The sequence below is a fragment of the Papio anubis genome, chromosome 9 (assembly GCF_008728515.1).
Source record: "Papio anubis isolate 15944 chromosome 9, Panubis1.0, whole genome shotgun sequence".
NCBI lineage: Eukaryota > Metazoa > Chordata > Mammalia > Primates > Cercopithecidae > Papio > Papio anubis.
Window position 1 is genome coordinate 1,252,574 of NC_044984.1, and position 23,753 is coordinate 1,276,326.

The window sequence follows — 23,753 nt, forward strand, 5'->3', positions numbered from 1 at the left end:
CTGTCGCAGCCTCGGAGGGGCTTGCCAAAGAGTTCTGCTCGGCAGTTTGTGGTGCTCGTTTGACATATTTCCTGCATCTTTTAAGATCTCCGTACTCTTGCTTTTGACTTTTCATTGACTTTTCATGAATAACTACAGATGGGAAGTGTGAATGGAAGAAATAGTTTTAACAAGTGAAGGTTATGATCCCAGCTCCCATTATGAGAATGTGATTTAAGATTTCAAATCCATCTGACACATAGGTTCATAACACTTAATTTGGCAGTAATTGTTTCCTTTCCATTTCTTAGTGGGAGAAATATAAATGTTAAAGAGGAAAAAAATGCTCAATGAGAGGGTGACAGGAATCTCTCTAGGAACCCCTTGGTCAGACCACTGGTGTTATTTTGAGTTAAGGTAGGTACAGTAAAGAAGGGTACGTTTCCAAGGCAGACAGAGCGTGTTCCCCAGGGAGCCCCTTCATAGCTCTGTGGGATGCAAAGATAGGTTTCTTTAGTGTCAAGTGTAGAAAGACCAACTTCGTTAGCAAAGCTGAGAGACCACTGAACCTTTTGCAGAATGAGTGCCTTTCAGTACCCTGTTCCTAGATGAATACCTCGTCTACTCTTTCTTCGGATACGTTCCTAATGCACAGTCACCTGGAGCTTGGGTAGTGGAGAGCTCCAGAGAAGGGACGGTGACAGCCATTGTGTCACCCAAGGGTGGGGAGGAATTTTCTTTAATCTTGATTTTACCCTTCTTATATTCTCTCCTTTATTTTTCAAATAAAGATTTTTCTTCTGCTTTGGCCTCATTATTTATTGACAAGTATTAAACATCAGAGATCATGCAGAGACTTTGGCAATTAATAATAGATCATGTCACTATGGGTTATAGACTTCTGTTACGTGTTTTCCTTTTTGAGGCTATTGTGTGAACTGATTATGCTTTAGGGGTATGTTTTATTTATGGTTAATAGACTTTGCAGTTTTTAGGTTTACAGAAAAATTGAGCAGAAAGTACAAAGAGCTCCCATTTACTCCTTTCTCTACCTCAGTTTCCCCTATTGTTAACATATGGCATTAGTGTAGTATTTGTTAAAATTAATGAACCAGTTTTAATACATTATAACTGTGTGGTCCATAGCTTAGGGTTCACTTTTTGTGGCACACAGTCCCATGTGTTTTGCCAAATGTGTAGTGACTTGTATCTGCCATTACACTATTATACAGAGTAATTTCACTGCCTTGAAAGTATCATGCGCCACCGATTTATTCCTCCCCCATCTCCCCCGTCCCTGATCTTTTTACTGCCTCTGTAGTTTTGCCTTTTCCTTTACTGATAGTTGGAGTCATATAGTATGTAGCATGTTCAGCTTGGCTTCTTTCACTTAGCATCTGCATTTAAGGTTCTTCTTTTTGTGGCTCGATAGCTCATTTCTCTTTTATCTCTGAGTAGTATTCCATTGTGTGGATGCGCCGCAGTTTGCTCATTCCTTCAGCTGCTGAAGGACATCTTGGTGCCATTCAGTTTTTGGCACTTAGGAATAAAGCTGCTGTAAACATTCACATGCAGACTTTGGTGTGGATGTAAATTCTCAGCTCATTTGGGTAAATAACTGTGAGTGTGATTGCCAGATTCTGTGGTAAGATCATATGGTAAGAGTTTTGGAAAAAGCTGCCAGACTGTCTCCCAAAGTGGCTGTATATCTTTTGCTTTTAAGTGCATGCTTTTTTTCCTTTTCTGTTTTCTTGTTTTCCGCCTTTCTGCTACTCACTGCCTATCTGAAGCTGTTGCGTGAAATATTGCATGAGACCAGTTATTTGAACTTTAAGTGGTTCGAGGTATGAAGAAATTGCTTTTACGTTTACACTTCTGAAGCCTTACAACCATCTACTGTCCTCTCCTCTCCCATTTATTATTATTATTTTTATCTTTTCGTGTCTTTTTTTTTTTTTTTTTTTTGAGATGGAGTCTTGCTCTGTCACCCAGGCTGGAGTGTAATGGCGTGATCTCAGCTCACTGCAATCTCTGCCTCCTGGGTTCAAGTCATTCTCCTGCCTCAGCCTCCCAAGTAGCTGGGACTACAGGCATGTGCCACCATGCCCAGCTAATTTTTGTATTTTTAGTAGAGACGGGGTTTCACCATGTTGGCCAGGCTGGTCTTGAACTCGTGACCTCAAGTGATCCGCCCACCTCAGCCTCCAAAAGTGCTGGGGTTACAGGCATGAGCCACCGCGCCCAGCCCATCTGTTCCTGTCTTTTAGCTCCACTGTTAATTTTACTTATGTATGTTAATTATATGTACTGAGATAATCTGCAGATGTTCTTTTGAAATGCCTTAAATGAGGCTTTTTTGTTTAGGAACATTATTCTTATTTTCTTTCTCAGATTCAAAAGTTACCTGTTTCTCACTTAAGTTTAGCTTCTGGGAAAGAATGACTTTCTCTGATAAAGGTAGGGTATCTACATCTCTTAATTCCTCCAACAGCAAAGTAAAATTGTATGGGAGCCATAACTTTATTAAAATAAGATATAGAACCTTCCAAAGTTCGAACAAGGAAGAACTCCCATAAGAAAACATCTCTTAATGCCTTTTCTTTATTCTCACAGGATCCCCTTACAGTTTATTTGTTCCTAATACATGCTGCGCCACACTGAGCCCATGCTAGAAATTTAGAGAAGTTGTGTAATGACCTCATGAAGGAAGGTGCCCCCTCACCTGTGTGAGCAAATTGAGAGATGAAGTGAATGATCCCCACAGGGGAGAACCCCACAGCTCCTTTACTTTTGCTCTGTCCCTTTCCACATGGGGATTCTGTTTCTGGAACCTTCCTCTGTTTAACTTTTGGTGGGTTTTGTGTTTTATTGAATGTGTCTATTTTCTTAAACTGAGCATAAACAAGGTCTCCTAAACAAGTCTCAGAATTGCCAGGGGCTAAAGAGCAGTATGCTTAGCTCAGCTATGATGTTATGAACTTTAAATTTTTTAATTTTCTTTTAACATTTTAAAAGAATGATTTAAATATCTTCACTGGGCCAGGATGCAGTGGCTCATGCCTGTGATCCCAGCACTTTGGGAGGCAGAGGTTGGAGCACTGCTTGAAGCCAAGAGTTCGAGACCAGCCTGTACAACAATGCAAGGCCTCGTCTCAACAACAACAACAAAATTGTAATTAGCCGGACATGATGGGGTTTGCCTATATTCCCAGCTGCTTGAGGGACTGAGGTGAGAGGATCACCTGAGCCCAGGAGTTGGAGGCTACAGTGAACCATGATTGTACCACTGCATCCCAGCCTGAGCAACAGAGTGAGGCCCTGTCTTTAAAAATAATGATAATAACGACATATTTGCACATATGAATTTGATTTTTCTTTTAAAAGCCCCATTTTTAACCGTGATACTCAGTGATAAACAGTGATATTTTTTCAAATTGCCATTTTGACATTATTTGGATTACAAAGTATAAATTATATCTGTGGTTTGCTAAGTAATTATACATTAATGAGCATTTTTAAGGATTACGGTTTTTTTTAAATGTATAAAGTTCTTCATTGGCTGAAAATCTCCCCTGTCATTTATGCAGCAGTTATCACCAGAATAGCCAAGTTCATTTTCAGAATGAACAGTTGCCACTACAGAAGCAAAACTGGTAGAGGAGTATGTCTGTAGAAGATGATGTGCACTAATAGAACTATAGTTGTTTTCCTTAGTCTTTCTTATTGCCTTTTTTACTTTTAGCGATTTCCAGAGTGCACAGTTTATTATTTACTTTTATAAACATAATTCTTTATTGGTCTGAATATTAAGTTATATTTCCCTCATTGTTTATTAAATGGCAGTGATGCTCTGAAAATAAAATTATACTGTCACTTATGCCTTTTTTTTCTGCTAATACTTAAAAAATATCGTGTGCTTTTCCAAATGCCATATTAAGCACTGAAAATGAAAAGGTAATAGATACAGCCTCTGTCTTCAAGAAGCTTATAGTTTATTGGAAAGACTGAAGAATGAACTTATAATTATGGTTCTGTTTGATAACTACCATGATAGAGGTCTGAATACAAAGCTTTGAGAATAGAGGAAGAGGGGCAAGCCTGAAATCCAAATCTGGGAGGTCTACAGGCTTCCTGGAGGAGGTGTTTATGTGTGAATTGAGTCTTAAAAAGAAAGAATTAGGCAAAGAAGTGAAAGATGTTGAATGTATTCCATGTAGAGGGAACAGAGGTGAAAGCTGGGAGCGTCTAGGAAACCAAGTTGTGGTTAGTAGCTACAGTTGAGTGTAAATAGGAATGGCAAGAACTATGTAAAGAAGAGAAAAAGATGAGAGATTAAGAGAGATCATTTGTTTCGGTGTGCACAGTCAGATCATGCTGAATGAAGCATGTTCAAGCTTATGTTCAAGGAAGTAGAGAACCTTTGAAGCGAAGAAAAATATTTATTTTTAGTTTACTTGCTCATTCATTCATTCAACAGATCTTTATTACTTACTCAGTGGGTGCTGTGGTAGTCCTGGATAATACATAGTGATAAACAAAGTAGCTTTAGTTTCTTGCCTGAGACCTTACGGTTCAGATGGGGACACAGACACTAACATTTAATTACTAGTTATGACAAAGGAACAGGTTTTCAGAAATACACAATCATTTCTTGAAAGTTGGAGGGTTGGCAGCTATTTTAGATTAAGTGCTGAGAGCGGGTCCTCTGTGAAAGTAGCTTTGTCCTGAGCCTGAAGGCTGAGAGGAAGCGCACCATGTGACCAGTGGGACAGAAGCAGCAGTTCTAATGGTAATAAGTGGAGAAGAGCTGAACATGTCTAAGGAAGACCAGTGTGACCAGCGGGCAGGAACGGTGCAAGCTGTGCAGGGCTTTTATATGAGCCATGGCAGAAGGTTGTGCTTCGTAAGAGGGATGGAAGAGTTTTAAAGAGGGCATGACATCATCTGATTTATGTTTTTAAAAGATCATTCTGGGTACTGGGTGGAGGATGAATTGGGGGGCGGTAAGATTGGAAGGGGGAGGATCAGATGGGCGATTAAAGCAGCCCAGGCTGAAGATCTTCTAACTGAGGTGTGCCTACACCTGAGAGTGCATGAACGCTTCCCCAAAAGGCACATGGGCACGGGCCCTCAGCCTCTGAACACGCGTGTCCCTGAAACTGATCCGCTCAAAAGGCACATGGGCACAGGCCCTCAGCCTCTGAACATGCGTGTCCCTGAAACTGATCCGCTCAAAAGGCACATGGACACGGGCCCTCAGCCTCTGAACACACGTGTCCCTGAAACTGATCCGCTCAAAAGGCACATGGACACAGGCCCTCAGCCTCTGAACACACGTGTCCCTGAAACTGATCTGCTCAAAAGGCACATGGGCACGGGCCCTCAGCCTCTGAACACACGTGTCCCTGAAACTGATCCGCTCAAAAGGCTCCTAAGGTATGCAGATTCTCCTTTGTCATTGTCCCCTTCACAGTTCTGCACTCCTCGCTTTACAACAGACAAAACTCTCCTGACTCTTACTATCCTGTGTTCCTCAGAGGTGGAAAACTCTGGAATGTTAACAAAGGGGCCATTCGGCGAATTGGTGTTAAGATAATGGCTGAGTCTGTCAGGTTGTTTTCAGTTCTTTGTTTTCCACAGAATTGAAATAAAACCTAATTAAGTGCCAATTGGTCGATTATTATAAATGATTTTCGATGACAGGTTACTGTCGGGTTTGGGCATGTAATTCTGAAGGAATGCAAAGAGTTGAGTTATATTGCTACAGCAAAACTCCTTCCATTCCTATCCATTTATATGATGAAGCTTTCTTAGTGCTTACATCTATAACAGTGAAACATACCAATGGAATTGATGCTGAACCCCTATCTTCCTTTTTTTTTTTTTTTTTTTTGAGATGGAGTCTCACTCCTTCACCCACGCTGGAGTGCAGTGGTAGGATCATGGCTCACTGCAACCTTCGCCTCCCAGGTCCAAGCGATTCTCATGCCTCAGCCTCCCACCACCACGCCTGGCTAATTTTTTTGCATTTTTACTAGAAACGAGGTTTCATCATGTTGTCCAGGCTGGTTTCAAACTCCTGACCTCAGGTGATCTGCCCGTCTCTGCCTCCCAAAGTGCTGGGATTACAGGCGTGAGCCACTGCGCCCAGCTTGAACCTTTATCTTTCTATTAATAGTAATATTAACAAGAGATATCTAAACTAATAAAAGTATTAAAGTCCCATTAATCTTGTTAAGATAAATATGTTTAATAAGATACATTTTAATTAAAATGTATTCTTCATGTTTAATAATTATTTTCTCATAATACTTAATATGTATATTGGTTTTGATTGATTGATACTATATAACTAGTGATTCTAATGATAACTCAGTCCACAAGAATTCTTAAGGGTTATGACCACAGGAAAATGTTAAAATGTCAAATTTAAATTTATATAAATATTTTTATTGAGAAAAGTACAAAAGATCCACGCACGCAGTCTAGCACAGAGTAAATTACGTTAGTATAAAATTCTAAGGAGAAGTAGAATGGAAACAGAGTCAGAGAGAAAAAGGAAAATGTAAATAATTTGTCCTACAGTTTTTGAATAGATGATGATGGATATCAAGTATGGTATTTGTATTTTATTGGTATTTCCTTTTCTTTAAAAAAGTGATGCTTTTTTAAAAAACAGTCTTTAATACCCAAGAAATTAAATCTTTGCAACTCTTTAAACTTTCAATGTAAAAAATTTATCAAGTTAAAATCTTTCTGTCTCAGTACGTTTGTGAGCAGAAAAAAAGAAATATAAAAGAAATTTTTTAAATCATAGTTGTACAAACTCTTTTAGTAGGTATACCAGCACAAACATGTAGAGAGGCTCTTTGTCTATGCAAGAGTTTGGGCAGATCAGGCAATAGCTGAAAAGATTCCACAGTGCCAGTGGAGATAAAGAGAAATAGGTAGATTTAAACTGTCTTGGAAGTAGAGCTAAAAGGATTTCGTCTGAAGTACATGTATGGATAAGGATAGAAGAGAAAACAGATGGCCGTTGGATTTCTAGTGGCCAGCTGGGAGAATAGTGGTACAATTTTTTGAGATGAGAAAGCCTGAGGGAAAACTTTGTTTGAGGGTAAGAAGCACGACATGGTGTTAAAGAAATGTTAGCTACATTATCATCAGTTTAAGAATTGTTATCACATCAGATATTTGTATTATTTATGTATTTAGAGATGGGTTCTCGATTAAGTTGTCCAGGCCAGACTGTAGTAGCTACTTACAGGCATGATCGTAGCACACTACGGCCTCGAACTCCTGGGCTCAAGCTACGTTTCCACAAAGCTGGGACTGTATGCATGCACAATTTTTATTTTTGGACCAGTTTTCTCTTCTGAGATCCAAACTTATGAAATAGACAGCAGCCCATTTCATATCTTTACACCAATATTTCCTTGATACCTCAACCAGAAACTGTCTGAGTTCAATCTTTTGATTCTTACCTTCAAACCAGTTTTTTTCCTCAGGCTTGCTCATCTCGTCTGGGAGGACTGCTTTGTAATCTTACAAAGCTGAAAGTAGGCTTACTGAATGTGAGGGAAGTCGAGTCTGAGAAACACAGAAGTGATAGGTTAGGTACAGAAATTTGTATACTGTGGCTTTCCAGTTCAGAGGGTCATTCCAGAACCTTAGGGAAGCTGTATTCCGTAACGGCTAAGAAAGTGGACTGTGGAGCTAGAAGCCGTGGTTGGAATTAGGCTTCCACCACTTACAAATTATGATCTTAGGCAGGTTACTTGTGGGTTAGTTCTCTGAGCTGTAAAAGGAATAGTTATTACATCTGCCACATTAAAGAGATGATATCTGTAAAAAGTACCTTGAACAGATTCTGACACATAGTAAACCCATAGTAAACATCTACCACTACTGGTACTTCTGTTGTCACCACCACTGCCCTCTGTAGTACCAAGGGGAGGCATTGCTCTTACTGGTTGGTTGAAGGCCCCCGAGAAATGTCATATTTATAGACCCTATCTGGTTGATTCAGCACCAGTAGTGACACACTTACTGTTAAATTCTAATTGACATATGTCAAGTTTTAATACTGTGACTCAAGGAAATTCTTGTCCTCTCCCCTATCTGGCTCATATTCTAGAAGTTGTAGATTTGCATCTAATTAGTCACCTAATATGTTGATGAGATGGACATTGTTCTTGTAACTGGATTATTTATTCTCCGAGAGTCTGTCTTAGATCAATACAGCTTCTTAATCTGTACATTATTTCCCATTTTACATCCATGCTTTTCTCGTAAAAAGATCTGGCGCTGTGGTTCATGCCTGTAATCCCAGCACTTTAGGAGGCCGAGACAGGTGGATGCGAGATCAGGAGTTCAAGACTAGCCTATCCACCATGGTGAAACCCCATCTCTACTAAAAATATAAAAATTAGCCAGGTGCAGTGGTAGGTGCCTGTAATCCCATCTACTCAGGAGGCTGAGACAGGAGAATTGCTTGAACCCGGGCGGCAGAGGTTGCAGTGAGCCGAGATCATGCCACTGCACTCCAGCCTGAGTGATAGAGTGAGACTCCATCTCCAAAAAAAAAAAAAAAGAGAGAAAAAAGAAAAAAAATAACTTGAGTAGCTTTAGTAAACTGCTAGAAATATATGCTATAAATCCAGTTCTAATGCTTTCACTTTTACTAAACCAGATGTTCTATAGTTTCCAGAAGGAAGGGAGGGAGGGGAAAAATACTTTCTTAGCATTATTTAAAACAAAGTATTGGTTTTAGAACATTATCCTCAGATCTTATTCCTAGAAGCAAGAAGATATGGAAATTTTAAAACTGTAAAAATGTTTTAAGGGTTTAGTCTTTGTAATCTTAAATTGGAATTGGAAACATTTGTTTAAATTCATGACTTTTTTCTCTTAAACACATAGTCACACATGCATTTCCTATGTACTGCAAATACCTAGAAAACAAATTATCTTCTTAGTAGCAATGCTCACGTGTAGTGCTCAGATATGATTTCTAAATACTATTCAATATTAGAAGGACTTGAAATCTAAACAAAAGTTACTTTTTTGGCATAAAGTGAATATTATAAGTATACATTTTTCTTCACAAGTGCTTATTGGCTTCTGAAACCTCTGTAGTCGTTATAGCAGCACTGTCAAATAGAACTTTCTAAAACAGTGGTAATGTTTTATGTCTGTTCTACCAAGATGGCAGCCTCTAGCCATGTTTCTGTTGAACAGTTAAAATGCGGCTAGAGCACCTGAAAAACTGATATTTTGCTTTTATTTAAAAAGTAAATTTTAATGGCCATATCTGCCTAGTGGCTACTGTATTGGACAGTTCAACTCTATAGTATGTTGGACAGATGGGTGGGTGGGGTAGGTGGATGGATGGATGGTTGGTCAGATGGATGGACAGACAGACAGATACATGGATATCTATCTACATATACATAGTTAACAGATACTAGTTAGTTTTTCCTCCTAAGCCTGACAGAGTTGTGATACTAGGATATTCAAATACAAGCATTTTCTGATATAGTTAGTCATTTTTAAAATTTTTGATTTTGGAAAAACATTTGCAACCCAACACCGTGTTTGTCAAAAGTAATTTTCTCTTTAAGAAGTAATGGTGGGAGCCTAGATTACTTTCAAGGGATATTACAATTGCATATGAGTGTTTTCTTCCATATTCATGTAGTAGCCATAGAGGCTTAAGGTTACAACATGAGTGGAGGAAAAAGGAGTAGAATAGTTACAGAAATGAGAGTCATCTACATTAGATGTCCATAGTGAGAACGTGCCACTCCAGCATTGTTAAAAGTTTATCTATCGTCCATTCATTTCACTATTCATTCATTGTTTATCAAGATCCTCCTGTGTGCTAGAAACTGAGAATACTTTACTGAACCAAATGAGTATGGTCCTTTCCTCATGGAGCTTATATGTTAGTAGGGGAGAAACATACACTTTAAAATTTGATCATGCAAATAAAAAAAGTATAGTATTTTATAAAAGTATGTAACAGGGGACCTTATTTAGAGTGGTCAGGGAAAGCATCTCTTCTATTTTATTTTTAATTTAGTTTCATTTAGTTTAGTTTAGTTTAGTTTAGTTTAGTTTAGTTTAGTTTGAGATGGAGTCACACTGTGTTGCCCAGGCTGGAGTGCAGTGACTTGATCTCGGCTCACTGCAACCTCCGCCTCCTGGGTTCAAGCAATTATTCCTGGCTCAGCCTCCCAAGTAGCTGGGATTACAGGTGCCCGCCACCACGCCCAGCTAATTTTTTGTGTTTTTAGTAGAGATCGGGTTTCGCCATGTTGACCAGGCTGGTCTCGAACTCCTGACCTCAGGCGATCTGTCCGCCTCAGCCTCCCAAATGCTGGGATTACTAGCATGAGCCACTGTGCACAGCCTCTCATGTTTTTCAAATGCACTTGTACTTAGTCCTGTTTGTTTGGTTTTTTTTTTTTTAGTAACACTGCATTATGTTTATGTATTTACTACCTATTGCTTTAAGAGACTGTCTCCGTTTTGTCTCCTAGAGTGAAAGCTCTTTGAGGGCAGGAGCTGTGTCTTACTTACTGTTGTATCCTCAGTACCCACCACTGTGCCTGGTGCACAAGGGCATTCAGTGAATATTTGCTAAGTAATTAACTTATGAGCGAATAAATGAAATTTTGTTCTGAATTACTTAATGTTTGTAGCATCACTGTACTTACTAAACAATTTAGGATTTAATGGTAATTTTATCATATTTTTATACTTACCTAAACAATGTTTTGAAATGTTTTCTTTGTTGCAACTGCTTTTCCACTGGATTTGACAAAATGCTTTTTCCTCTGAACAGAAGAACTTAAAGGTGGCAGAATTGTAGATTTAAAGAATTAGAATAGATATTATTTGAAAGTTACTTACTTTTTTTGTGCTTGATTTTAAAGCATGGTAGCCAGAGTGGAAAATAAAATTTAGAAATCATTATTATCAATGACCTGTCCTTCATTGGGAAAACAGAGAGCTTATATGTCTCAAAAAATGAATGTGCAAAATTCTAGGCCCACTGTTGTTGACCGTTTAGCTAGTGGGAGCTAGCTGAAAGTCTTACGTGGCAGTGAGCCTTCCACTCTGAAATACCAGGCCACCATGTTCGTGAAAACATGTAATAATTCAAAACATTCTGCATAGCAGATATAAACTGATGAGAATAGTTTGAAAGTCTTTTTGATCCTACTTTATTTCCTTTTAGTGGAACTAATACTTCTTTTTTTTTCACTCAAAGTATGCAATTTAATATTTTTTGCATATGCACAGTTAGTTGTACAAACTATCACCATAACCAATTTTAGAACTGATTTTCATCACCCCGTAAAGAAATCCCATAGCTGATAGCACTCACTCCCTTCTTTCCCCAACCCCCAACTTCCGGTGACCACCTATCTATTTTCTCTGTGTATAGATTGGCCAATTCTGGACATTTTATATAAATGGAATCATACGGTGTGAGAACTTTGTGACTGGCTTCTTTCACTCAGTTTAATGTTATCAAGGCTCTCCCATGGTGTAGCATGCATCAGTACTTTCTTCCTCTTTAAGAACAAATAAGATGTCATTGTATAGCTCTGTCACATTCTGATTATCCATGTATGAGTTGACAGACATTTAGGTTCACTTTTTTGCTATTATGGATAATGCTACTATGAACATTTGTGTTCAAGCTTTTGTGTGGATGTATGTTTTCATTTTTCTCGGGTATGTATATAAATATCAGTAAAATTGCCAGATCACATGGTAACTCTACGTTGAACATTTTGAGAAATTGCCATACCTTTTCCCAAACCAGCTACACCCTTCTACATTCCCACCAGCACTATATGAAGGTTCCAGATTTCTTCCATATTCTCACCAACACTTATTACTTGCCACTGAAAAAAATTATACCATCCTAGTGGAGGTACAATGGTATCTTTTTTTTTTTTTCTATCTCAAATTCTCTTTTTTTTAAAATTGTTATTATACTTTAAGTTCTAGGGTACCTGTGCACAACGTGCAGGTTTGTTACATATGTATACCTGTGTCATGTTGGTGTGCTGCACCCATTAACTCATCGTTTACATTAGGTATATCTCCTAATGCTGTCCTTCCCCCCTCCCCCCACCCCACAACAGGCCCTGGTGTGTGATGTTCCCCTTCCTGTGTCCAAGTGTTCTCATTGTTCAATTCCCACCTATGAGTGAGAACATGTGGTGTTTGGTTTTATGTCCTTGCGATAGTTTGCTGAGAATGATGGTTTCCCGCTTAATCTATGCCCGTACAAAGGACATGAACTCATCCTTTTTTATGGCTGCATAGTATTCCATGGTATATATGTGCCACATTTTCTTAAGCCAGTGTATCATTGATGGATATTTGGGTTGGTTCCAAGTCTTTGCTATTGTGAACAGTGCTGCAATAAACATACGTGTGCATGTGTCTTTATAGCAGCATGATTTATAATCCTTTGGCTATATACCCAGTAATGGGATGGCTGGGTCAAACTTTAAAGTAGTTTTTTCCAATTCTGTGAAGAAAGTCATTGGTAGCTTGATGGGGATGGCATTGAATCTATAAGTTACCTTGGGCAGTTTGGCCATTTTCACGATATTGAGTCTTCCTATCCATGAGCATGGAATGTTCTTCCCTTTGTTTGTGTCCTCTTTTATTTCGTGAGCAGTGGTTTGTAGTTCTCCTTGAAGAGGTCCTTCACATCCCTTGTAAGTTGGATTCCTAGGTATTGTATTCTCTTTGAAGCAATTGTGAATGGGAGTTCACTCATGATTTAGCTCTCTGTCTGTTATTGGTGTAGAAGAATGCTTGTGATTTTTGCACATTGATTTTGTATCCTGAGACTTTGCTGAAGTTGCTTATCAGCTTAAGGAGATTTTGGGCTGAGACGATGGGGTTTTCTAAATATACAATCATGTCATCTGCAAACAGGGACAATTTGACTTCCTCTTTTCCTAATTGAATACCCTTTATTTCTTTCTCCTGCCTGATTGCCCTGGCCAGAACTTCCAACACTATGTTGAATAGGAGTGGTGAGAGAGGGCATCCTTGTCTTGTGCCAGTTTTCAAGGGGAATGCTTTCAGCTTTTGGCCATTCAGTATGATACTGGCTGTGAGTTTGTCATAAATAGCTCTTATTATTTTGAGATACATCCCGTCAATACCAAATTTATTGAGAGTTTTTAGCATGAAGGGCTGTTAAATTTTGTCAAAGGCCTTTTCTACATCTGTTGAGATAATCATGTGGTTTTTATCTTTGGTTCTGTTTATATGCTGGATTACATTTATTGATTTGAGTATCTTGAACCAGCCTTGCATCCCAGGGATGAATCCCACTTGATCATGGTGGATAAGCTTTTGGATGTGCTGCTGGATTCGGTTTGTCAGTATTTTATTGAGGATTTTTGTACTGATGTTCATCAGGGATATTGGTCTAAAATTCTCTTTTTTTGTTATGTCTCTGCCAGGTTTTGGTATCAGGATGATGCTGGGCTCATAAAATGAGTTAGGGAGGATTCCCTCTTTTTCTATTGATTGAAATAGTTTCAGAAGGAATGGTACCAGCTCCTCCTTGTACCATGGTAGAATTCGGCTGTGAATCCATCTGATCCTGGACTTTTGTTGGTTGGTAGGCTATTAATTATTGCCTCAATTTCAGAGCCTGTTATTGGTCTATTCATGGATTCAACTTCTTCCTGGTTTAGTCTTGGGAGGGTGTATTTGTCCGGGAATTTATCCATTTCTTCTAGGTTTTCTAGTTTATTTGCGTAGAGGTGTTTATAGTACTCTCTGATGGCAGTTTGTATTTCTGTGGGATCGATGGTGATATCCCCTTTATCATTTTTCATTGCGTCTATTTGATTCTTCTCTTTTCTTCTTTATTAGTCTTGCTAGCGGTCTATCAGTTTTGTTGATCTTTTCAGAAAACCAGCTCCTGATTCACTGATTTTTTGGAAGGGTTTTTGTGTCTCTATCTCCTTCAGTTCTGCTCTGATCTCAGTTATTTCTTGCCTTCTGCTAGCTTTCGAATGTGTTTGCTCTTGCTTCTCTGGTTCTTTTAATTGTGATGTTAGGGTGTCAATTTTAGATCTTTCCTGCTTTCTCTTGTGGGCATTTAGTGTAATAAATTTCCCTCTACACACTGCTTTAAATGTGTCCCAGAGATTCTGGTATGTTGTGTCTTTGTTCTCATTGGTTTCAAAGAACATCTTTATTTCTGCCTCCATTTCGTTATGTACCCAGTAGTCATTCAGGAGCAGCTTGTTCAGTTTCCATGTAGTTGAGAGGTTTTGAGTGAGTTTCTTAATCCTGAGTTCTAGTTTGACTGCACTGTGGTCTGAGAGACAGTTTGTTATAATTTCTGTTCTTGTACATTTGCTGAGGAGTGCTTAACTTCCAACTATGTGGTCAGTTTTGGAATAAGTGCGATGTGGTGCTGAGAAGAATGTATATTCTGTTGATTTGGGGTGGAGAGTTCTGTCGATGTCTATTAGGTCCACTTGGTGCAGAGCTGAGTTCACTTCCTGGATATCCTTGTGAACTTTCTGTCTCGTTGATCTGTCTAATGATGACAGTGGGGTGTTTAAGTCTCCCATTATTATTGTGTGGGAATCTAAGTCTCTTTATAGGTCTCTAAGGACTTGCTTTATGAATCTGGGTGCTCCTGTATTGGATGCATATATATTTAGGATAGTTAGCTCTTGTTGTTGAATTGATCCCTTTACCATTATGTAATGGCCTTCTTTGTGTCTTTTGATCTTTGTTGGTTTAAAGTCTATGTTATCAGAGACTAGTATTGCAACTCCTGCCTTTTTTTGTTTTCCATTTGCTTGGTAGATCTTCCTCCATCCCTTTATTTTGAGCCTATGTATGTCTCTGCTCATGAGATGGGTCTCCTGAATACACACTGATGGGTTTTGACTCTTTATCCAATTTGCCAGTCTGTGTCTTTTAATGGGAGCATTTAGCCCATTTACATTTAAGGTTAATATTGTTATATGCAAATTTGATCCTGTCATTCTGATGTTAGCTGGTTATTTTGCTTGTTAGGTTGATGCAGTTTATTCCTAGCATTGATGGACTTTACAATTTTGCATGTTTTTGCACTGGCTGGTACCAGTTGTTCCTTTCCATATTCAGTGCTTCCTTCAGGAGCTCTTTAGGGCAGGCCTGTTGGTGACAAAATCTCTGAGCGTTTGCTTGTCTGTAAAGGATTTTATTTCTCCTTCACTTATGAAGCTTAGTTTGGCTGGATATGAAATTCTGGGTTGAAAATTCTTTTCTTTAAGAATGTTGAATATTGGCCCCCACTCTCTTCTGGCTTATAGAGTTTCTGCTGAGAAATCCACTGTTAGTCTGATGGGCTTCCCTTTGTGGGTAACCCGATCTTTCTCTCTGGCTGCCCTTAACATTTTTTCCTTCATTTCAACCTTGATGAATCTGACAATCACGTGTCTTGGGTTTGCTCTTCTCGAGGAGTATCTTTGTGGCATTCTCTGCATTTCCTGAATTTGAATGTTGGCCTGCCTTGCTAGGTTGGGGAAGTTCTCCTGGATAGTATCCTGCAGAGTGTTTTTCAACGTGGTTCCATCCTCCCCATCACTTTCAGGTACACCAATCAGACGTAGGTTTGGTCTTTTCACATAGTCACGTATTTCTTGGAGGCTTTGTTTGTTTCTTTTTTCTCTGAACTTCTCTTCTCGCTTCATTTCATTTATTTGATCTTCAATCACTGATACCCTTTCTTCCAGTTGATCGAATCAGCTTCTGAAGCTTGCGCATTCGTCACGTAGTTTTCGTGCCATGGTTTTCAGCTCCATCAGGTCATTTAAGGACTTCTCTACACTGCTTATTCTAGTTATTAGCCATTTGTCTAATCTTTTTTCAAGGATTTTAGCTTCTTTGTGATGGGTTTGAACTTCCTCCTTTAGCTCAGAGAAGTTTATCTTCTAAAGCGTCCTTCTCTCAACTCGTCAAAGTCATTCTCCATCCAGCTTTGTTCCATTGCTGGTGAGGAGCTACGTTCCTTTGGAGTGGGAGAGGCGCTCTAACTTTTAGAATTTTCAGCTTTTCTGCTCTGTTTTTTCCCCATCTTTGTGGTTTTATCTACCTTTGGTCTTTGATGATGGTGACATACAGATGGGGTTTTGGTGTGGATGTCCTTTCTGTTTGTTAGTTTTCCTTCTAACAGTCAGGACCTTCAGCTGCAGGGCTGTTGGAGTTTGCTGGAGGTCCAATCCAGACTCTGTTTGCTTGGATATCAGCAGCAGAGGCTGCAGAACAGCAAATATTGCTGAACAGCAAATGTTGCTGCCTGATCGTTCCTCTGGAATCTTCATCTCAGAGGGGTACCCGGCCCTGTGAGGAGTCAGTCTGCCCCTACTTGGGGGGGGCTGTCTCCCAGTTAGGCTACTCAGGGATCAGGGACCCACTTGAGGAGGCAGTCTGTCCATTCTCAGATCTCAAACTCTGTGCTGGGAGAACCACTACTCTCTTCAGAGCTGTCAGACAGGGACATTTTAGTCTGCAGAGGTTTCTGCTGCCTTTTGTTAGGCTATGCCCTGCCCGCAGAGGTGGAGTCTACCGAGGCCGCAGGTCTTCTTGAGCTGCAGTGGGCTCCACCCAGTTGGAGCTTCCTGGCCACTTTGTTTACCTACTCAAGCCTCAGCAATGGCGGGCGCCCCTCCCCCAGCCTCGCTGCCACCTTGCAGTTTGATCTCAGACTGCTGTGCTGGCAATGAGTGAGACTCCGTGGATGTGGGACCCTCCGAGCCAGGTGCAAGATACAGTCTCCTGGTGTGCCGTTTGCTAAGACCGTTGGAAAAGCGCAGTATTAGGGTGGGAGTGACCCGATTTTCTAGGTGCTGTCTGTCACTGCTTCCCTTGGCTCAGAAAGGGAATTCCCTGGCCCCTTGCACTTCCCGGGTGAAGCGATGCCTCACCCTGCTTCGGCTCACCACTGTTGGACAAGCTCCAGTGAGATGAACCTGGTACCTCAGTTGGAAATGCAGAAATCACCCGTCTTCTGCGTGGCTCACGCTGGGAGCTGTAGACTGGAGCTGTTCCTACTCGGCCGTCTTGGAACCGCCCTCTAGTGGGACTGATACTTCCGATCATCTTTGATAAGTTTGACATTAGGTTTTTAAAGATTTGCCTCATCATTCCCGGACTTGGAAATAGGTTCATAATATTATTAAGACTGGTTCATTTTATAAAGTGCTGTAATGGGTTACATTTAATAGTTTACAGAAATCTCTTCTTAACATACCCTAAATTCATTTTCTTTACTTGCTCTTGTAAGTCTTAAGCTGATTTGTGTGAGGGATTCTTGAAATGAGTCGCCAAGCAGTCCAAAAGTGTTACAGATAAAAACGTTATTCAGAACTACGTAGAATAATTCTGTCTTACAAAAAAAATATATAGTGTTAAGTTGGGAACATAAACTGTGCTTGTAAAGCAGTTTACTGGTTTCTGCAGAAGTTCATCATGTTTGGTCAATGCACAGATTGTAGATACTGTTGTTCAAAGATATTCGTTTTAAGAATGTAAGATGTTATTATGGAACATGATATTGATAAGCATATAGAAAGTATATTTTTAATATTTCAGATACCTAAGAGATATGACAGTTAAGTTCACAGTCATTTTCTCTTTGCCATTGTGTAATCAGTTCAGTATTTAGATCCAGTTCTGTCAAGAGAAACCTAGCAAGTTTCATTGTAGACTCTTGCTCTACTATCAAGGAGTTTGAATCCCCTTTGTTATGGTGACTGGTTATGAAATCAGTCACTTGACAGACCCTGAAGTGAGACTGCTGGAAATACGTCATGTCTGCCTTCATGGTGACAGCTGGCTACAAAACAAACCCCACCACAGCCATTCTGCAATTGACAAGGGACTTCAAAGGCCAACGGGGCTGCCACTTCAAAGAGAATTCTGCCATCTCTGGCTTGTTGAAAGAAGTTGTTAAATGGCTGTACCCTGCCCTACCAGAAATCTCCATGTTTAGACTTCTCCTTCTTTTGATCTTAGAAAGATGTATGAAATGACTTAAGTTAGAGGAATGATAAAGTCTCTAGTAATGGTAACCCAGTATTCTGCATTTTGATCCATTTATTAATGGAAATTACCCAAATACGTTCTAATAACAGGAGGTTTAAAAACTCAATGTCTCAGAGAATGAATGTCCAAAAGAAGAGATGAAATTTCATAGTATTGTAGCCACCTTAAAAAATGTGGAAATCATATGGGAAAGAAAATGAAACTCAAAGTGTTTTTAAAAGTTTCTGTTTCTTTGTGTAATTTTTAGTCCTTTTAATATAATCAGATTCTGAATATTGATAGACTGGAAAACAACACAAGTCTTTAATCATAAGGCTAATTTTCATGGTTAAAACTGACATTTTCCCACTTTTAGTAACTCTGCACTTAAAGTTTGAAGCTACCTTGTACTATATTTAAAGTTATATTCATCCCTTTCTGCTGGATGCAATTTTAAAGTAATTACCTTGTGTTTATATTAAACAACAAAAAAAGCCTCAGAGTTTTAATAGAACCCTTAATAAAAGGTCAGAGTACTAACAGTCATCTTCAAGAATAACAAGGGAAAAGGCAGCAACATGAACTCTTTCTTTTAGAATACAGATAGCCCTAAAACATATCCCTTTGATAGAGTAATGTTTAATATACTTGAAAAAGAAAACAGAAAGCTTTATAAATAATATAACAGTAAAAAGAAGTGGAGATTTATATGTGATATGAACTTGGAGTGTAAATTAGTTGGAATTTAAAATCCTTCTAAGTGAATGGCATGACCTTTTCCTAATTATATGTTTTCTGTCTCATCCTATGTGTTATAGGAAGATAAAGCTAAAGATCTTTAGATTCATTTGTCCTGATTTCGTATTTCTTATTTCTCTTAAAATTTCTCTTTACATAACATTTTTAGAAATCAAGTTGACAGAAGGTTTAACAACTATAACTTCCTCTATAATTTTGCCAGATGGGGTCAGTAGATAACTACTAAAGAAATTCTGAAGCAGAACTGAAGCCCCCAGAAAATAACCCCATGACATAGTATGACCAAAAAATTCTCTAGACACACGAGTAGTCACTCTTCAAGTAATGCATTTGGATTTGTCTTTTTTTGTTGTTGTTATCTTAGTTTCTTCCTCTAGAAAAACCTCCAGAAAGTTTTTTTGATAAAGTAGTACATGATAATACTGTCCTGGAAGTTCAGGAAATATCTATGCCTTTAAATGTAGGCTCAAGTTTTCATTGTATTCAGCAAAAGGACTGTGTCTGTGTTTTCAAAAGTTATAGCCATGTGAAAAAATTAACTACAGTGGAAACAAAATTTTGGCACCTCCAAAATTTAACCCCCGAAATGACTGCCAGAAGTCTATGGATACTGGTTTTCAAAGCGACTTTTTTTTTTTTTTTTAAGGTGGAGTCTTGCTCTGTTGCCCAGGCTGGAGTGCAGAGGCATTCTTGGCTCACTGCAAGCTCCACCTCCCATGTTCAAGCAATTCTTCTGCCTCAGCTTCCCGAGTAGCTGGGACTACAGGCACGCGCCACCACGCCCAGCTGATTTTTGTATTTTTAGTAGAGATGGGGTTTCACCATATTGGCCAGGCTGGTCTTGAACTCCTGACCTCGTGATTCGCCCGCCTCAGCCTCCCAAAGTGCTGAGATGACAGGTGTGAGCCCCCGTGCCCAGCCAGACATGTTTTTATGCCCTATACGCTTACGTAAACTGCGGAACAACTTCTGTACCAGGCAGCGCTCTTGGAGTCTGTGTGGCGGATCTATAACAAGGGATGTATCATTTGCTTGTGATGAGTTCTTGGGGTGTTTGGCTCTTCCTTCTTTTCTCCTACTGAGAAGTTTGATAAACTAAGTTATTGATCATGGAAGCAGCCATGCAAGATAGGGCTGAAGGTAAAGCTCTGGGAGCCAGACGGCTTCCCGCCGACTTTTGTAGGCAGTTTATATTCTCCCTGGCTGTGTCCTCCAGGATGCTTCAGCGGAGAAGTGTGCACGGCGGGACTTACCCTGTTCAACAGATAGTTTTTGTGTGTGTCGTGTCCCAGGCCCGATTTTGACATTCAGTTGTCCCTTCCTCTTACCGCCACCCTCTTTAATAAATGAATAAAGGCGCAATAAAATTCGTGTAAAATGCTTTGGATTAGAAGTCAAGTGACATGGATTCTGATCCTTGTTCTGCGTACTAACAGTGATTTGGCGTAAGTTTTGTAATCTCTCCAAGTATCTGTGGCCTCAGCTAGTTGGAAGAAATTGTTATCCCCACAAGTATTCACTCGCTACCTCACACTGAGATAAGTGTTTCCAAGGGTTTTATTAGATTACAAAAGCAGCATACAAGTACTGAACCTTATTATGGCCAAAATCACACACACACAGCATGCACAAACATACACGTATCATGTATGCACGTACATACGCATATTATACACGCATTTACGTGACGTTTATGAGTTCCCTCTTGGTGTCCTAGGCTTACCAGACATAAAATCCCATCCTTATACTTTTCTCCTTTGGCTAATAGTATACTTTTGATAAGGTCAAGTAAGTGTCATTTTATTTGCCAACACTGTGTTTCTAACAACTGTCCAGGGTTATGTTGAAATAAATTTTCTCCACAAAATGTGTGTCTAATTAATGAAATGTCAACTTTATTTATTTCAATGTGGCAGTTTGATTTTTTTCAGCATTGCAAATGAGAAGAATTAAAATTTCCAGTTAAAATGGCAGTGAACTTTTATTTTTGTTGAAAACTTAAGAGTATGAATCTGTTTTACTCACATTATTTCATTTGATCTTAGAAGAAGGACTGAATCCCTACATGATCTATTTTGTTTGCTGTTTTCCGAAAAAATAAATAATTTCTCCATTTGAAATGATCAGATTATTTCAACTAACAAGGAAATTTCTTTGCAAAACCTGGACAAATTAGCCATTCAACACCTGCTTTATTCTGTTGTCTTAACTCCCTAGCAAAGCAGGAAAAAAAAATGCCTTTTCAGAAGAGAACTTATCAGAGCTCAGATTTCTAGGGATGGTCTTTGTCATTTCACCTCTATTTGTATTTCATTTCCTAAATTAGACATCTGTCACAAGCCCTAATGAACTATTAAGAGCTCTCAGACCCAGATGCAGAAGAAAGCATAAAATGGTGGTTGCCCCATCTTCTTTGTTACCACTGCTGGAGGAAGAAAGTGCAGTCTGTTACTTAGATTATCTCTGTCCTGCCTTCTTCCAGGAGGATAGAAGAACCGTGGAGCTTATGTGTACCCAGTAGAGCATTAATTTTTTTGTGTTCATTGATTCCATTATGATCTGTTTGTTGCTGAAATAAGCAAATCTTGGGAGATAAATAATATTTTGCTGTCACAGCATGATGTAGACTGACTTAAAAATAGAAAAAAATGAAATAATATTCTGCTGAAAAAATAGTTTGTTTTCAGTGCATTAATTCAGATGTTTATTTTTTAGTTTTGATGCTATGCTGCCAAAGTCACCTAAATAGAATCGGCAGTGACGAAACACTGGCTCCTGTTAGCCTCTTTCTAACATCAGTGACACAAGATCCTGGGAGTCGTAGCAGCAGGGTGATGTTTGCTTTGAAAATGTGCATCCACATTTTATTGTGTCTGATTTTTCAGGCCTTACTTAGGAGTGATGAGTGCTTATTATGGGATTTATCTACCTAAGCCTTCTGAGGTGATTTTTTTAAAAAAGAAAAGGAAAATTGAGATGGCTTGAAAAAGAAGCTTTTCTTTCACACTGATATGTTTCTACCCTCTTTTAAAAAGAGTAGGAATGGGAACACTCCCCAGAGTGACTCATTAGATACCATTGTGGATGACTGTGGCGAACACGGATACATTATAGCAAAGCAGCACTCAGTGTGTTTACTGGGATGGAGCAGACTACTTAGCTTGGAATCCTAGCTTTGCTTTCTCTGACTATATGACCTCAGACAAGGCACTGAAACGCACGAACCCTCTTTCTTCTGCCATAAAAATGAGGATAATAATACTTTATACCTACCATATAGGATCATTTTGAGGCTTTAATGAGACAATACATCTCAAGCACTTAGAACAGTGTACTTCAAAGTAGTCAAATAATGTAATTATTATTGCAATAACTATAGCTATTCCATGCTTATAAAATACTGTACTACTGGCATATATCTTGTCAAAGAATTACCATGAGTTGGCAAAAAGAACATAATTGGAAAAAAGAGATTTCTAGTGTAAATACTAGCCTAAAGCTCTCTTGGGAAATGTAAATTCAAATTTGCATTAGCAATGATTGTGAGATCCGCTAAAGCAATTTCCTAGGAAAGGATGATAGAATTTATGTATGTAGTTATAGATGTATATATGTTTTCACTAATACTTCAAAAATGCTCCTCAACCCAAGAGCTTGTTACCTTTTTTTCTTTGTAACTATAAAACAGAGAGTAGGTTTTAATCTGGAATTTTGTTCCAGTCAGGGAAACCAGTGGACTTCTCCAGTGACAATCTGGCTTGCGTGATGACTGCCGAACCTCTAGATAATCGTTTTGTACCACTCCCTTTTTCTTCTAATTGTTTTCTTCCTGTGGAGACTTGTGCCTTTTCCTCTCCCAAGAGAGTATGACAAGATTTTCCATACGCGTCTTGGAAACTACAGAAAGTACTTTTCTCCTGGTTGTGGAACAGAAGAAGGTGGGAAACTTGAAGAAGCAGGCTTTGCCAGCCTCCGAAGCCCCCTGTTGTGCTGCTTTCTTAAGGAAAATAGGTCTGTGGTAAAGTCATAATTTGTTCCCTTCTTATTCTGAGCAAAAGTTTATTAGCTTGTGATTTAAGCAAACCATCTGGTCCTGCTGGCACTGCACACTGTCAAGCCCCGTGCTTTCTCCTTAATATGTTACTGGAGGCAGTTAAGTTACATATTTGAGTCCCAGCTCTGGCCTGAGCTTTTCTGTGTTTTAAAACGTCTGCTTTTGAAAATTGTGCTGTGACCTGGAGTAGACTTTAAAAGTGTGGAGAAATTCTTCGTTGTTTAGTATAGGATTTGTCTCTTCTCTTCTTCCACTCAGCGGTCTTTACCCTCGTTTCTCTGGCTGTCCCCAGTACTCTACAACTGCTCAGTGGTGGGCATGAAATGGAACCAAGTGATTCTAGCTGGAAGCGTTCTCCTGGATTGTGGAAACGTAACAAAATGAAGTAATTAAATTTGACTTTGAAACTGTTTCCCTGGCTTAGAGCCAGAGAACAAATCAGATGATTGGTTGGAAATCCTGGTTTATGGTGCCCGTCTTGCCTTGAATACCAAAATGCTTTAGAACTTGTGTGGATATATGTATAATCTGAAGCAGAAATACTTTGAGGATGTGGCACTCAAATGGATGGGAAAATTAAGCAGTCTTTAAGAAAACGATTTTACTCACAGATAACAATCCAGAAGGTAGAGATTTTTAAATTTTTTAACAATACGTAATAGTTGTACGTATTTATGGGCCACGTGTGATATTTTGATATACGTATACAATGTGTAATAATTGTATTACAGGGTATCCATCACCTCTAACATCTATTATTTCTTTGTATTGCAACATTCCAAATCTTCTCTTCTAGCTGTTTTGAAATTCACAATAAATGATTGTTAACTACAGTCTCTCTACTGTGCTATTGAACACTAGAACTTACTCCTTCTATCTA

At 39.1% G+C, this 23,753-nt stretch overlaps 1 protein-coding gene across 16 annotated transcripts in view; it reads left to right on the forward strand.

Moving 5' to 3' along the window:
• ERC1 (ELKS/RAB6-interacting/CAST family member 1) overlaps positions 1–23,753 on the forward strand; it is a 535,673-nt gene that overhangs the window by 263,478 nt on the left and 248,442 nt on the right. The window lies entirely within an intron of this gene.